Below are 16,916 nucleotides of genomic sequence, written 5' to 3'. Positions count from 1 at the left end.
TAAATGAAAACTATATCATGATTTTGAAATATATCTATAATTTTATTTAATTTTGGGGGGAAAGGGAAGATTATAGAATAAATTATAACGTTACAAATTTCAACTTACTTATACATCAAGTTTTTCCAGTGGATATTGTAACACTATTATTACAGCACAGAGACATTATCAATGCATACAAACACTAGTTAAAATAGAACCATATTGGGCAGTATAAAGCTTTGGAACATTCAACTAATGATAATGAAAACTAGCTTATAAAAATTCAAACAGCATTTTGTGAAACTATTATAAAGCTAGAAGCTTGAGAATTAGACAGAGTACCCACACAGCAGGAGAGTACAAATGAACACCTACGCAGATGGCTGCTATAAAAACTGAACAACCACCATTCTGTATAATAGAAAGAAGCAAAATGAAGTGCCGATTGTAAGTGGTGCTTAACTTTATTAAGCTAAGAGAACACTATTACTGAAAGTCTGTATCTGACAAAGGGAAATTACTTTGTTGTAATCATGTTCATGAGCTGTCTTGTGCAGTCAAAGGCCTGCCATTCATTTAAATTAAACTGTAGCCTTTAAAATGTTAATTAGATGTTACAGCCAGATGCAATATTGAAGAACCTTTAATTTATAAGTTTCAACCATTTTTCTTGAAACATTCTCACATGTTTGTAACAGAACAACAGGCACGAATTTGTGACAATATCAAAAGACTGACTTACCATATATATTCCTTTTGTTATCTTTGATAGCTCTTCTATATACATTAATGAGTACATACAATAAATACCTCTTTAAAAACTATATTTCCGATGTTAAATTAGAAGATAAAACTTGACTGTATAATAATTTTTAAAAATTATTTTTAAGACATTACTTTTCCTAAGGTTAGAAAAGACCTAACTGAGAAAATCTACTTTTGCAGCTTTCCTTTACTTTGCTGTTCAATCTGCTTGAAGTATTTCCAATTTACATGGACAAATTCAACAGGACCAATTGTAGTATCACGGCACCAACTGTTTATGAAAACAAAACCATTAAGCTGACAAAAGCGCGTTCAAACAGCGGTATTGATACTAGTGTGAAGAACAAATTGAACCCTTACACCCACCCAGGAACATTAATCAGAATGATTTGTGGTACAGAATGGGAAAGCTCAGGGGATGATGAAGTCACTGAATGCGGAAAAACTTTTTACGTGGAGCAAGCTCAGATTTACATCATCAAAAAACATTGACTGCAAATTCTGTTGTCCACTAAACTTTATTTCAAAGATGCTGAGCACCTGCTCTTCCCACTGATTTAAACTTGAGCATGGCTGCTCAGCACTCAAAAAATAAAAATTTCCTGTTACCATAACAACATTAATTAAAAATTTTTAAAAAGTGCCCCAAACTAACAAGTGACTGAGTTTTACACAACTGATTAAGAAACAGAGAATGTAAACTTCAAACTGTGTTGTGTTTTGGACTCTCAGTTTTCATGTCTAATATTTATTCTCCTTAAAATTATATTGCAGTATAACTTAGAATAAACAATTCTGTGTAGACTTCTAATCTTTGTTACAGTTTCGAAAGATTTTTTTTTCCCTTTCAGTTAATGTCCTGTTTGACTTTAGTTGCTTAAAATCAGTTACTTATTAGGTTGTTACCTCCACCAATGCCAAGGTCTTGGAAACTATAATTATTGCATATACTTGCACATGTGTCATTGTATCTCACACAGAAAGAAATTTTCTGATAGAAGGCTTCTCATACAGGGTATACCATTAAACTTATTTTCTTTGTATCCCTAGCAGTTTCCAGCCGATCCAGGTTTAAAGGCACTGTGTTATTATTTGGATATTTTAGGTGAGGTAACAGCGCTAGAATATGTGTGACAGGAGAGATATGGTACTGTAATGTAATTCTGTAGCTTTATTACTAGGTTTTGTAAATGCTACAAATAGAGAATGGGAAAAAAATATATATGAAGAAAATGCTGGAGAAAACTTTTGTTTCATTAACTGTTTTTGCAGCAATAAAATTGCACATCCCAACCAGACTGTAACTGAGATTGGGCTCTTCGTTTCACGCAGTCTTCATTGTTGTCTTTCAAGCAGCTACTTTCTAGCAGTACTATAAGGAAAGCTAGAGTAGTTTGAGACTGATTCTTTTGTCTGTCTTGTCCCTATAGCCTTTTTCTGAACCACTTTATTATAGCACATACTGGAATAAAATCTGTATCAGGCATTTGTAGAGTGTCTAGGTGTTTTGTCAGACTTGCATATCCGTGACAGTTGCATTATTGTGGACCTTGTAAGATCTGATTCGTGTGATGTGGTATACAGTTACTCAGTAGAACTAGACTAGTGAGCCAATTTTAGTTCATGCATGTTAAGTACACGTAATTATAGCACAAACACTAGTTTACTGTCACTCCCTTTCTACACCTCATGCTGATGTTTCCATAAAAGCAGTGTAGATTTGTTATTCAAGTGGTTAGGCTGGTCTTGAATCCATGGTCCTCTTAGTGTTTTCATTTTAATAATTGTCATGAAAATGAAGACACTGTGAATACAACATTATTTGTCAGATTAAAAAAAAAATAAAATCAGCTATTCAGAAATGTATTTTTCTTCCTTTTTTAATTCCCTATTTTTAAAGGTGATAAAATATTATGTCAACTCAAAGAAAGCTAATCACTTGGCTTAAATGGAAATTCTCCTCTCATAAAAGCACTGCAGATACTTTTGGTAGAAATAATGAATTTTCCTTCTTTTTATTTGAATGATTCTCATTCTTTCTTCCTCTTCACATTTTCTCTTTAGAACAGAACTTAGAGGAACATAGAATTCAGCAATATTTCCAGTACATGTTAGTGCTTGAATATTGTCACTTCTATATAAAGCAAATATTAGCCTTTTAAAGGAGTCATATTTCAAGGATCAGGTGGGAAGCACAGAAGTGTTGGATGCACCTCACTGCACTGCTGTTCATCCTCAACACTTTGCACAATGTGAGAATGTTTAATAATTCCAACCCAGCCTACAGATAAGAATCTCTGGTGTCACATCACAACCGACAGTGCTGGTGTGAGATTTGTAGTAAAACAATATTCCAGCTGTAGCTTTCATTTACAGAAATAAAACATCAGAATGGAAAGGAGGTGTGTGGGGGGAGAAGATAAACATTTTAGTCTTTTAGCACCATTTACACAAATTACAGTGACGCTACAAAAAGTGAATATTGAAAAGTAAGTAAAAAACTGAGCAATTAGACTGTAGAGCTGGTTTTGTATTCTGCTAGCTCTTTAAAAAAATTATCCAGTTAGTATTTAACTTCTAAGGACATTCAATGCAAGCAGATCACCAAATATAAATAACTTCTTTCCTAAATAAACTGTGTGGCAACTATGGGACAGGCTGTCCAATTTTTCTCCCATTAATCATTAGAAACTTCACATGCAGGAAAAGTCTCAGGGGATATTTCTGGCTGGGAAAAAGATCCTCCCTCCTCAGTTCTAATCAGTCCATCCCATCTGTAATGGGTTTAGAAATTGTTAATGACATAAAGTGACAGTCGAAGGGCTTTTTGGTCTGTCAGTATAGGGTTTCTGTGAGCTCTCTAACAAACTACTACATATAGTTCTCAAAGCTTCTGGAAAATGATCTGGATTACAAGGGAATAAATTTGATATGCTAGCAATCACAATCAGGAACTGAAAAGAAAGGTTTCCTTAATGTTATTCTTTCAGCTATAATGATACTAGGAGAAACCTGGCTGTGAAACAAACCATGTAAGAGGGTCACTAACACTTAGAATATAGGTCTATATTATACAATATATAAAATATACAAGCATTTGAATAAGAAGCTAAGAATAGGAACTTAAATAAGCCTATCATTAATTTTATTAGAATCTGAATGCAGCTGTAATTATAAAACCTAGCACTTATGCATAACGACTAAGTAGAATAGTTTTATATTAAATATAGATTGGAAGACTGTGTGCATGCATCTCTACCTATTTAGTATGCATTTACAATATTGAAAGATACATGTGGACCCAGACCCTTAAGACTTTTTTTAGTCAAAACTTACTGTTTGCTAGACAGCAATGCATAATTTGATCCTACTGACACTCAAAAAACATTTTTATTCCATTTCATTCTAAACCAGGAGAATTAAACTCCCATAATCTCACAATGTTGGATTGAATTCAATTATTTCATATATCAGACCGAGGATAACAGCCAGAAAATGTTTAAACTGTTTCAATTTGAAATGTAATACAAAACTCCACTGGAAGATCAAGATATTTAATATTACTTCTAGTACTATAGAAACTAAATAGATCAGACTATGATCTATCACAATCAAATAAATCCCTTTTCTTTAGCTGATTAAAAGTAATGAAATTTTTGCGTGAAAGAACTCAAGATCTGAACAGCTGTACGTGTCTTAATAAGGTATGTGAATATGAATCGTGTTACAGTAGTTTAATAATAAGTATGGAACTAGAAATTGGCCAAGTTTTTAAGACAAATTTTACTCTTCAACAGCTAAACATCCCTATTCCTATTACTTTTTCAATTTTCAGAAAATTCATTACACTAGCGTGTCAGAGAAATTGACATTTCAAAGACTAACATACATGCTAAGCTGCACTGAAGTGCCTTGCTCTGAAGAACTGCTCCACCCTCCTCACTTGCTGACAGCCAAAATTTTTTAAAAACTACCTGCAACTGATCTCTGAAAGTCTATATACTTCCATATTTGTTTCCTAATTTTCTCCTCATAGAAATATTTTATTTTATTATAATGTATAATAGGAACTATTAAAATATCTATTTCTGGGAAGTCGCATGCATCATGAGTGTGCCACTGGATGAGCTGATAGACTGTATTGTTGCTGCATGACTCTTTGTAATGTGATACTGACAGCTGAAATTCAAACAGGGAGCTTCTTCTGGGCACAGTGTACTCCTCACCTCTTAGTTAAACACCACCATCTTCAGGAAACGATATCCCAACAATTTACTTGTGTCATTCAGATGCTGTCTTCAGTAAAAGCAGTGTCTTAAATACTCAGTAGATGCCAAACATCATAATTAATGTCTTGGAAGATATCACCATATTGCTTTTAAACTGCATATTCAACCACAAAATAACCTAATCTAAAGTGTTACCATAGTAATCTATGAAGGATAGGGTTATCATTGTACCTCTCCGTCTGTTTACTCCACAAGCTATTGCAACTTAAGACATCTCCAGGCTCAACTTGTGATAAATATTCTTCAGCTACTCCTCAGTAATCTAGGTTTGCATAGATCCTGCAATTATTGTCATAAATCAACAACTAGGAAAGGTCAGTGTTTTCTCAGCTGAGGTCACCTCTCACTTATACCACATAAGGATTGTGTTAGGATTTTTTTTTTTTTTTGGTAGGGATTATGAGCAAATTTAAGAATCAGTTGTTGGGTCAACCTCCTCTTGCAAAGCTCAGTTTCTCTTTTTTCTCTATTCTGTCTTTATTCTCTCTTCTCTTCATGGGCTTTGTCATATAGATCTTCAGTGTAACTGTGATTTCCATCAAATTCTTGAGACTCAAATTTTGGCTTCCATCCACAAGATTTGAGCTTTCTTACTGTGTACTTAACCCTTAGCGAGTGTCTGAAACTCACTATATATTATGAATACCTGAATAAATCAATAAATCATACCATTCTTTTTCTCAGTGACATCTTCTATCTGTTTTTTATTCATCCTTAATTATTACACATAATATTTCTGCTAAGTAAATTTATGCTGGAAGGTCAAAATAATGTTTTCATACCATTAAATTTGCTCATTCAGGTGACCATCCTGGCCAAACTCTCTAACGTTTACTTTGATTTTTAAATTCTTCTTATACTGGAGGTTGTGTGTGGGGCAGGGGAAGCAGGAATTTTGACTCCACCTCTGGTTCTCCTCTTTTTTTAATTCTTTTTTCTGTCTTTTTTGCAGAATGAATTAAATAAGCAATGAAACTTCCCTATATACATATGGCTGCATTTGATCAGCTACATATACATCTTATAAATCTGAATAGCACCACAGCTTCAGCTATTTGGTTCTATAAACAAGCATAGCTAACCTTAATAGTAGTAGGGGAAAAAACTTAGAAGTTACATTAGAAATACTTATCTTGATCACTAATGAGTAAAATCAAAAAGGAAGGAAGTTTGTACCAAGGAAGCAAAATATGACATTTTCTAATAATTTTGACTTTTAGGCTAGAGTTGATTATTAAAGAAACATCTTATATTTGTGTTACATTTTCCGTATCTTCAATCATCCTACAATAATTACCAATAAAGTAAATTAAATATCAGAAGTTTCATTTGTATTTCTTTATTTTGGTAGAGATTCTAATTCTCTGTAAACAGCAGGTAAAACATAGAAGAAAATCAAATCAAGTCAACATTATACTGGACTCAGTGACTAATATTGTTTCTTCCAGTTTTATCTAGACTAGGAAAATGTAGTGAGAACCACACTGTCAAGAATACCCTGGTTATTGTCACCTGCGCTGCTCTGTTAGAACTTTTTTTCTGGATATAATGATGAAGTTCTCCTTTATCTTACAGTGCTCTGTTATTTTAAAAGATATCAAAGAAATTATCTATCACGCTCTTCTTTCACTTGTTATTCTCTTCTCATTTCTCATCATTCCTTCAGAAATATTCTTTGATTCTTCCTCCCATTCCAGTCTCTCTCTTTCAGTATATGTCTCCTACTACTCTGCTCTCGATCAGCAATTTTTCACTCTCTGCACCTCGCTCCTTATGTCAGGATCTCACAATCCTAGCTGTTGACTAAACACCTACCCACATCCAGCATTGTGACCTACCTTCTCGATCTCTCACAAATGTGTAGCTGGCACTTTAAATTAGCATGATCAAAACAGGTCTTTTGATTTCCACATTACGCCTTCCTGCTTACTAAGTTCTCTATCAACACCTAGACCACCCGTTACTTGATGTTAAACAGCGTCAAGATTTGCGTATGTCAACTTTATTCATGAGAAATTCTGTTAAACTTTAAAAGAAAAGAAGCATTGACTCTTAAATCACAAGTTGTCTGTGATATCCACAGAAACATTTCTATTTCACACGGTTAAATATTGTAAGCTGAGATCTCAATTTTTTTTTGGTAAGCTTTGTTCAGTGTGTTGCTTTGCCCTCCCTCCTGGTTGCTGTCTAGTGTTCTTTCCAACCTATCATGTCCTTTTTGATATCTGGGTTTTAAACTCTTTAAGTCAGAGAATGTCTTACTATTTGACTACAGAATAGTTTATTACAACGGGAACACAATTTTTGTTTGAGATTCTGAACCACAACAATACAAATAAAAAAATGCTGAAGTGTGTGAACTAGGTTCATATCTAGTTTTAGAATGCTACTTATCATTCTAAATTGAACTTTGAAACAATTTGAAAATTGGCTAATGTCAACACAAAGATAAATGAAAGAGTCCCATGGAGCAGCTCATAGTGGACAGAAGAACAAATCCTACAGACCATCTTGATTTACAGTAATCCCTATTTTGAAAACTTCAGCAATGCTGATTGTATTGGCCCTCAGTAAAATGCTCTATTTCCTCCTCAAAGTTCTTGTGACATGCTTTATGGTGACCTCCTACTCAGATCTGTGAAAGAAATGCAGAAGATGTTAATATTATTTCTTCATTTCTGTATGACAGTGACATTTTATGTTAATTTCATCTGCTCCTTGAGCTCTCAGAGCCAAAACATTCTGTGGGAGGCGGAATGATGTCATTTTAGTCATAGCATAATTTTTCAGCTGCTAGAACAAGACATATTGTGGCATATTCTTCAGTACTTTTAAAAAGTAGTGAAATATAAACTTAAGGTGATATATTTATGCATGAGGGGGTTACACTGCCTTTTTCAGCTCTCAGAGCTAAATAGCAGGTTTAAAGTGACATCATTCCTCCTCCACCAAATATTTTTGCTTTGAAGCCTAAGGACACAAAATAACCTTGACCAAGTAATACCATTTCCAATTATCGTACCTACAAGAAGGTAAATTTTGTGTTGCATTTGAGTCAGGCACTTAAATGTCATCCAGAAGCGACTGTCCATAGGATAAATTGGTCATTTTCTTAGTAACTCAAAAATAAAATGAAAATAAAATGTAGTAATATCACTAAATTCCCCCTAGGACTACACAGTTTAGAACTAGTAATCATGACAGAGGATACAACAAACAATTCCTGCCTTGCTAAGGCTGTGTTGGAGTCAGGGAAAGAACAAAACTGATGGGTCTCTCTAGTCAGATCTTCAAAGGAAACCCAAATGTTAAGCAATGCAGAACAGCAGTGACACTGTCTTCTGATGTATTCTGTATCATTTGGTTCAATGTTAAATTTCTGTTCTTTGCAATATAGACTGAGTTAAAGAGCTGTTCCTGGGAAGTGATGCTTGAAAATGTGCACACAAGGAGGTAGCAAGCATTAAAGATTTCTCTTTTTAAGTTGAACTTTTTCTTAATCAAATTTAAAACCAAAGCTATTACTTCATTAACAACACATTTTTGCAGGTCATTTAAAACAATTCTTTCACTCTCCAAAGTAGCTACTTCTTTGGGTTAATCCAGAAAGTATTCCAAGCTTCTGTAGTGGCAATAGAGCAATGAATCACTATTAAGAAATGCATTTTGAATGTAATTGGTCTCTCCAACTTATCTACTTCACCTGACTGTGCACAGGGTGTTAAGCACTGCCTGCTCCTGGTGAACTGAGCAGTCACAGCCACTGAGCATGTGACAATGAATGATTGCACAGTGGTGTCACCTGGGCAATAAGGTAGGCATGATCTGTACAGTCTAGCCATTTATCCCTCTCTCTTCCAATATCCTCAGATTCCTGCTATGCTAAGGGGAAGATAAGAATAGGCAGGTTGACAATAAAAACAACCCCCTACAAACAGCCCCCTTTTTTCTCAATTCAGACATCTCAATTCTGTTTCAACTATAGGGAGTAAACTTACATGTGAGACTGAGCATGTGCTTCCTAATGCAAAAAAGATGCATTAGTAATGGGACAGGGGAATATTTACTGTCTTTACTATTTATTTGGAAAAGATACGTTACTTGCAGATTAACAGAATACACTCTGAGATCCAGGAAGCATAAAAACTCTTGGCAGCATTAGTATTTCTTTGTGCTCAGGGGAATTAGAACAGTCTCTTGTTTGTTGATTACTATAAGAAAGCCACTGAGTCGGAAGTTTTTACTTATAATTTCTCTCCTTTCCGACATACCTGTACTGCAATGCCTAAATTAAAAATAAATAAATAAATAAATAAATAAAACCCAACAAACTCATAAAAAAAAAATAAAATCCTAAAAGGATGGCAAACCTTATAACTCACAGCACAAGATTATTTCAAAGATCATGGTTTGTATACAGAGATAATGTTGTTATACTTTAAATAACCACCACACTTTGATTGTATTCTCTTTTTACTAGTAATATAACTCCAGTATTAAATATTTTGTATTAGATATTTAGATGGAGTAATTTTTCAATCGATTCCATATCTGAGATGTGATGACTCATGATGATCTCCTACTACTCTTGAGTATAATGAAGAAGAAAAAAATGATGAGCACCTTTTTTCACAGAAGTACATGCTACACTTCTATGTACATGGTTAAATTTTAGTGCTACTTTTTGTTTTCACCTATTTGAACTAATAATGGTTCAGAATCAAAATCTTGATTTTCAACTTTAGGTCATTTAGAAATCTAAATCTGGATCCAAATAGTCCTTAACTATGATGTTGTAAATCCTTCTTAAGGCAGTATCTTTCAAACGAAAGGTCCAGTGGACAGATATTCAAAATAGCTAAATTCCAGGCACCTAGCTCTTCCTAAGTGAAATTTCATGTTATTAACTTCTAGACCATAACAGGTTTAAAACGGAAGGGTCATTCAAAAAAAGAATATCCCTAGTTATTGAAAGTATGGACATTTCAGAGAATGCATAATTATTACCTGTGGCTTATGTTTTTCTCTAATAAAGTGTCACACAGGCTATATACTAATGGGCAAACTGTACTCACTAACCTTTTAATACTTTACCCTTTTGTACAAAGACTGAGCATTATTAGGTAATGAAAGAGTGTATGAGAAAGTAGTAGATTATTTATGATAGAAACAAAATGAAACTAATGGGACAAGATTTGAAAGCTGCGATGCATGAAAGGTGCTATAGAGGCAGCTTTGGCACCATGACAAATAAAGATAAAGACTCAGTGGGAAGCAACAGTGTGAACATGACTATGAAGAAGAAAGAATAGATTTACTGAATGAATCCTTACCATCTGGTGTTTATTTAATACACAATGAAGGTCAAATGGCTAGTGATCCCTGTTTCTATAGTCCAGTGACCAAAAGAATGGGAAGAATCAATGAATTTATCAATATGTCTGGAAATGTTTCACCATATGATCTGATTGAGTCGATATTATTTGGGCAACAGATTCATTACTATTTCAGATATGATTTGGAAGAGACTCTATGCAAAAGAAGTACAATCATTCTTTCCACTCTGTCAGAAGTTCCATCAAAATGCACTTCATCGTGTAAAAGCTGATGCACTTCAAGAAGAAAAAATTTATCTGTTAACATTGAAGAAGTTTGTAAAACAATATTATATCCTACAAGTTAGAAACAGTTTGTGCTAAGCTCTGTGGAATTTTTTTCCTCCTTTGTTGCATTCTTTTCTTTCTTTTCCGCTAGACTGAATACACATCTGTTTTATGTAAATATACCACAGGGACATATTAAATTTTAGTGAAATATGTTTATTAGACATTATATATAAACAGCGTACACTAAGAGTAAATCTTACATATATTTAACAGTATTATTTTACATAATATACTGTCTCCTTGGAGGTTCTCGCAGTTCTATACTTTCCTTCTCTAACACACCTGTTTTCATATATTTGCCCATACTATAGTGCAACTGCCCTTGTTGACTGGAGTTCTCTAAGCTACTAGATTAATAGTAAGATAGTAAATCTGGTGAAACATTTTAGTTTAGATTTTCCAACAAGAATTTAAGAGACTTTTTTAAAAATAAGCATTCAATGGTTAAAAACATTCTTATATCAACTTCCAATGTTAAAAGGTGTAATTTAAGATTGTATATCTTAAAAACATCTTTCAAACAATACCTTAAATTTCGGAAAGGATACTAACTTGGTGTTTGCACTGGAACTGCTGACTCCTGTTTTCATCTCTATCACCCATTTGTTGTCTGCCCTTGAGTAAATAATTTTTCTTTTTATTTCACTGCTTTCAAGGCAGGTATAATAAAAAATATGTCACAGGATCATAGTGAGATCTCATTTTTTATAATATACTTTGAAATCCTTGAACAGAAAAAAAAACATGTACATGCTGTTTCAGCAGTGACCTCATTTCTGATGACCAGAAGATCTCCACTTTTAATGAGTACGTGAATAATCTTGAGTTAAAATTTAAATGTAGATTTTATTATGACTTTTCATTAATGTGGATATAATGTGGCAAATAATTCGGAGTTAATTATATACACAACCTACTTTTGTTTCTGCCCTTTTATTTCACAAGTGATATTCAGGTCTCATTTATACCATATTTTAACTCAGAAATTATAAATATAAGAAAGCTAGGAATAGCAAATAAGTCCCGCCCTCTACCAATGAAATTCCCATTTTAATTAACTGGATTTCTGGCAATGGATGGTTAGCACGGTAACCCATAAAGTACTTCCATCTTAAGGTATTTACAAGATTCTTAAATAAGCAGAAGTATAAATGCATATTTAAATATAAGTCATTCCCTTATTAAAAGATGAACAATTAAATGAAACAAAGCCTAAGAAGATCTTAGAAGTGAATTTAGGAAACATGGAGAAAATGTGAACAACATCAATGACTGCTTATCAAACCTCTCGTCCTCACTCTTCTTAATCATGTCCTATCCATCCTCCTCCTTCCTACTGATACTAAGAGTTATTTACCCTAACATAGCTCTGAGTATATTGAAAAATGGCTGATGTCACTCAATATCTGTACAATTTGCCTATGCTGGGATCAACCACAGATATTAATGTGTGCTCATCTAGTTTTTCAGATCCAGCTATACACATTTTTTTTATTTTAAGCCATCTTTCAATGTTTTTGATGAAAACATTCTCTACTTGGGTATAACAAAAGTACTTCTTGGACGATCAACAAAATCTCTTCCATTTTCCATTCTTTTTCCTTCTTTTCCATTTTATCTACATAACTTTGACTTTTCTTAGAAACTACGCAGGATAAGACAACTGTGAGGTATCCTTTTAGTCATCTTAATAAAATCAGTTCTAGGTTTCCTATTCCAGCACTGTGTCTTGTTTAACTCAGCAAAACATATCAAAAGCCTTTTTTTAATCACCAGAGGAAGATCTCATTTGCATAAGCTCTCTCCTTGCAAGCCCTGAGATTTTTTTACCCAAGAAAGCCCAAACAAATTTAATGAATTGTCTTTTGCCTGTACTCCATCCACTTTATGGTTTCTGAAACATTCACTGTTCATCAACACACGTAGCTATCTCTTCTCTGTTACTGTGTTGAGGGCACAGTTAAGGATCTGATTTTACAGTGCTACCACTTCTATCAGGGGACTAGTTCATAGTATGAGAAAGAATAATCAAGCACAGGGCAAGATATATAATTTTCTGTCTTTTTTTCATAGTGAGAGTTTTCAGTAGTACTGGCGAAAGACAGTTCACAAAATGTCATACATTCACACATCATTACTTCAAAGTGAAGATGTGCAAGAACAGAGGGTATGTAGGGCAAAATCAGGCCCAAATTCAGAATCTCTTTTACTGTTCCCTCCTGATCTCTCAATGACTTATAATTTCATCTCTGCTGCAGAGGGGTAGAGATCTCCGCCTGTTACTTTGCAGTGTTATATGCCAGAAACATATTTCAGCTCAATCAACAAACTTTGGTGTCAGCAGCAGGTGACAGGTTTCTTCTTCTTAAGATTGTCCTAATGACACTTTCTGTTGCTGTTGCTTAGGTTTATGTTTATGCAAGTGCTGTGAATGTGAAGTGTTAATCAGCAGCTCTAATTACTAGGGTGGAATGAACATTCTAGGATTGAGTTCATTTGGTTTTCATAAACAAGGTTTACCTGAGGCTTTGTTCACACAGAAATAAATTCAAAGTGATAGAACGCCAGCCTGTAGTCCCTTGAAATCATATTTAATCTAGGTAGTCCCTTGCTGATCATTTTAGATGAAACTGAACTGTTTCCATCTGAAGAAAAAGGAGAGATTGGTAGTCACTGAGCCAGAAAAGGCTTCTTGAAAAGAGTTAAATTTCTGTTTCGTTTGACTAACATCTCCTATGCCAATAGCTTAGGGGCCAAGGAAGATTTGGAAAATCTGGCAAGCTAATGACCTCATAGGCGTGGCAACTCAATAGCAATGAACAGAGAAAAAGAATCATGTAAATCATTGAACTGATCTTGACAAACTTCTATGGATATGGACATTGGATAGGTATGAAGAAGTGCTGAAAAATTTAAAATTTGGCACAGCTTTCATAGTCTGTGATGGGGAAAACACAATGGGGGTTCAAAAAAAAACCAAGAATGACAAATCTAGAGTGTACCTAAGTGCCTTTCTAAGAAAAAATTCAGCTTATTAGGAAAATGGAACTTTAATGATTATAAGGAATTCGTATATACATTTAATGTGAATGTAGCATCTATATTTTGCATTGCCCTGAAGTCAAATACAATTAAGATAAATATTTATTAAGTATTTTCAAAAGGTTCATATTTTTAAATACATATATTTCTCCAGATACTGTGTTTATATTTTCAAAAGAATCAGTTCAATGGCTTAGTACATGGGAAGAAACAAATATATAATGGGGTGGGTGAAAGTGCAAACCACAAAGATGATTAATATTTTAGATTAGTATATATTTAGATGAGTGTGATTATAACATCTCTAATGTAATAGCCAAACACTGCAAACATACAAGAAGCTCTACATTTCTAGATTGTTAAAAAGTACAAATATAGCTGGTTTTTTCCTTCCTTCTAACAAATTAAGAAGAGAATGCAAAGGAAGAGGCTTCCAGGAATTAGGAAAGCCAACGAGGTTGCCTACATACAACCCAACAATACTTTCCAATCAAATAATCTCACTGATCATCTTTACAATGTATTGGATTCTCCTTACCATTCTATTTTCTACTGTTTTAAGTCTGAAGTACAGGCTGGCTGGAGATAAGACATACCAGAAGACCTGATAGGAAGATTAAACTCTCCTTTTGTTATGAGATGAAAGGTTTGTCAGTGTTCTTGTCCTTAGTTCCCACTGTCATTTTTGAAAAAAATTCTCAGCTTCTGATTATGCAGAGCTCTAAATCGTTTTAAATCATTACCACAAGTTACATACCTGTTTTTTGTACCAATCAGAAGTGTATAACAGGCAGGTATGCTTTCCGTATAAAAATGAGTATGAAGAATATCTTCAACTTTTGTATCAAAGATGTGCATTATTATTTTTACATCTTTAGTGCTGAAGAAGATAAATACCTTCCTCTTACTATGGGGTGTCATGTGGTTCTTCTACTTCGGATCATGTGTTACACAGTACTGGGTTTTATCAACTAAAGGAGTAATCAGACTTATTCATTATCCAAGTTATTCAAATAGTGTACCATTTTGTTAGCAGGAGAACTAGACCACTTAAATTTTTTCTCATGGTGTGAGTCCCAGGAACACAGAACTCAGAAGAAAACTCCATTTTACTGATTACCAGTCTGATAATGTCACAGAGTTTATAAACTCACTATCCTGCACGGTTTCAGTTCAGCACCACTGGCATCCATTCTTTGAACACTGTCTTCAGACACATGCTATACTTAAGGCCACAAAGAATATCTGGAAAGGATCCTTTCCCATAATAGCAGCTCAGAATCTCTTTCCAAACCTTCACAAAGGGGAAACTATGAATCTTTCCAACAGCTAGCGAAAAAACAGAAATGCTTCACTCCTGTTCCTAGTCAGGTTTTACAGTATCAATAAACATCTGTTAAGAATTTTTCCCTGTAAAATTGGGGTGAAATTCATTTACTTCAGTCCAGAGGAGAGAAAATCTTACAGTCACATAAGTTCATCTAAGCAATCCACTTCCTCCCCTACTGATGGTATGGAATGAGATCATATGTTTTCTCAGAATAAAGATGAATGGGAATAGGCCATGGAGTAGAAGTGCCTACTAGCACCGCAACATGAAAATATCTTCCTTCACTACTTCCCATCCTACTCTTACAACACAAGTCTGTGTCACTCCAAATACCATTCCTCGTTCTCTCCCTACCTTGGACTTTCACTTGAGGATCTAATGTATTTTGTATTTGGTACCTTAGTCTACTATAACTTTGATGTATATTTACTATTGTTGACCTTATTTTACAAGAGAAACAATAAAGGAACAACTAGTAAATTATTTGCCATAGCTGTGAAAGAAGAAAAGTTCAGTTATCCTCTCAAAGAACTGGACAATATCTTCTGCTAGGAATTATCTTTCTCAAGAAACTTATCCTCTAAATGACTTCCTGTAAAGACAACTTCTCTTTCTTTAGAGTTGAAATATATTTTTCTTTCATGTAATACAATAAGAGAGAAAGAAGATAGTGCCCAGATAAGGTCTTTTCTATTTAGGGTTTCATACTGTCATATTACTGCAATATATAAATGCCTTTATGTTAATTCAGGGTGAAATTACACATTAGAGCTACCAAAAAAAAGGGAAACTGACCTTCACCGTGCTTCCTTCTTCTCTGTTTTGCTGAATCTTGAGTTTTACAAGCTCTGCCTTGAGCTGATTCCATTCACCAGCCTGGCACAAAAACAATCTAACAAAATAAGTGTAAAAGTTTTCTGCCAGACTGGGAAGTAGATTGGGTCCAGCACAAGATTTGTAAGAGTCAAATCTGATGAAAAAGGCATAATGAATGGTACTGGTGGGCAACTGAGGGACTTCAGCTTTTTGCATCTATGCATGCCTTACATCAGCACAGCTTTAATGTACAAATTACTGCTTATCATGTGTATTCCTTTAAAATAAAGAAGAGTAGTTTCCAGCAGAACAATTAACTTTAACATTTGGTTTTATGTAGATTGAATAAAATAAATTGCAGTTATTAAGAGAACTTGGAGTAGGCCATATGCTTTTATATAGGCAACCATCGGGTTTTTAAGTCACTAAGCCAAATGAAATTCTTCTAAGATTGATTTTAGATTTTTACAGTAAAGCCCTAGAAGAGTCATTATGGTAAGCAGTTTCATTAAGAACATGTCCTCCAACTGAGATGATACCTTTTGAAAAGGTCTGAAGTGACTTAGAACAGAAATCACACTGAAAACTAAAAGCTATATCTCTGTTCAAAAACATAACTATAGTTAAGAACTTATTTCCAAGAACGTTCGGTGCTTAACTACATAGCTAGGTGACTACTCAAATGTTCTAAAGTGTAGGGTAGATGTTTTTCTGTTATCAAGTCAAATACCAAGCAGACAAAGATAATGCTTAATTTTAAAACCCCACTAAGCTTTTATCAGCATTAGTCAAGGATTAAAAAAATCTAAGTATGCAACATCTACGTAACCACCAGAAAAGTATTTCTAAATACTACACTTTTCCAGAGTTTTGGGTCTCAGACTTCTCAGAAACTAAATTTCTGTAGTTTAACGAGTTAATGCACATCAATTGATACATGCAAGAAAACACCATCTGTGCAATCTTAATTCATGTCAATTGTGAGGTAATTCAACTTAAACTTCTTTCACTGAATACACACATCAA

Source organism: Tauraco erythrolophus, chromosome 6 (genome assembly GCF_009769465.1).
Source record: "Tauraco erythrolophus isolate bTauEry1 chromosome 6, bTauEry1.pri, whole genome shotgun sequence".
Lineage (NCBI taxonomy): Eukaryota > Metazoa > Chordata > Aves > Musophagiformes > Musophagidae > Tauraco > Tauraco erythrolophus.
This window is presented reverse-complemented; position numbering follows the sequence as displayed.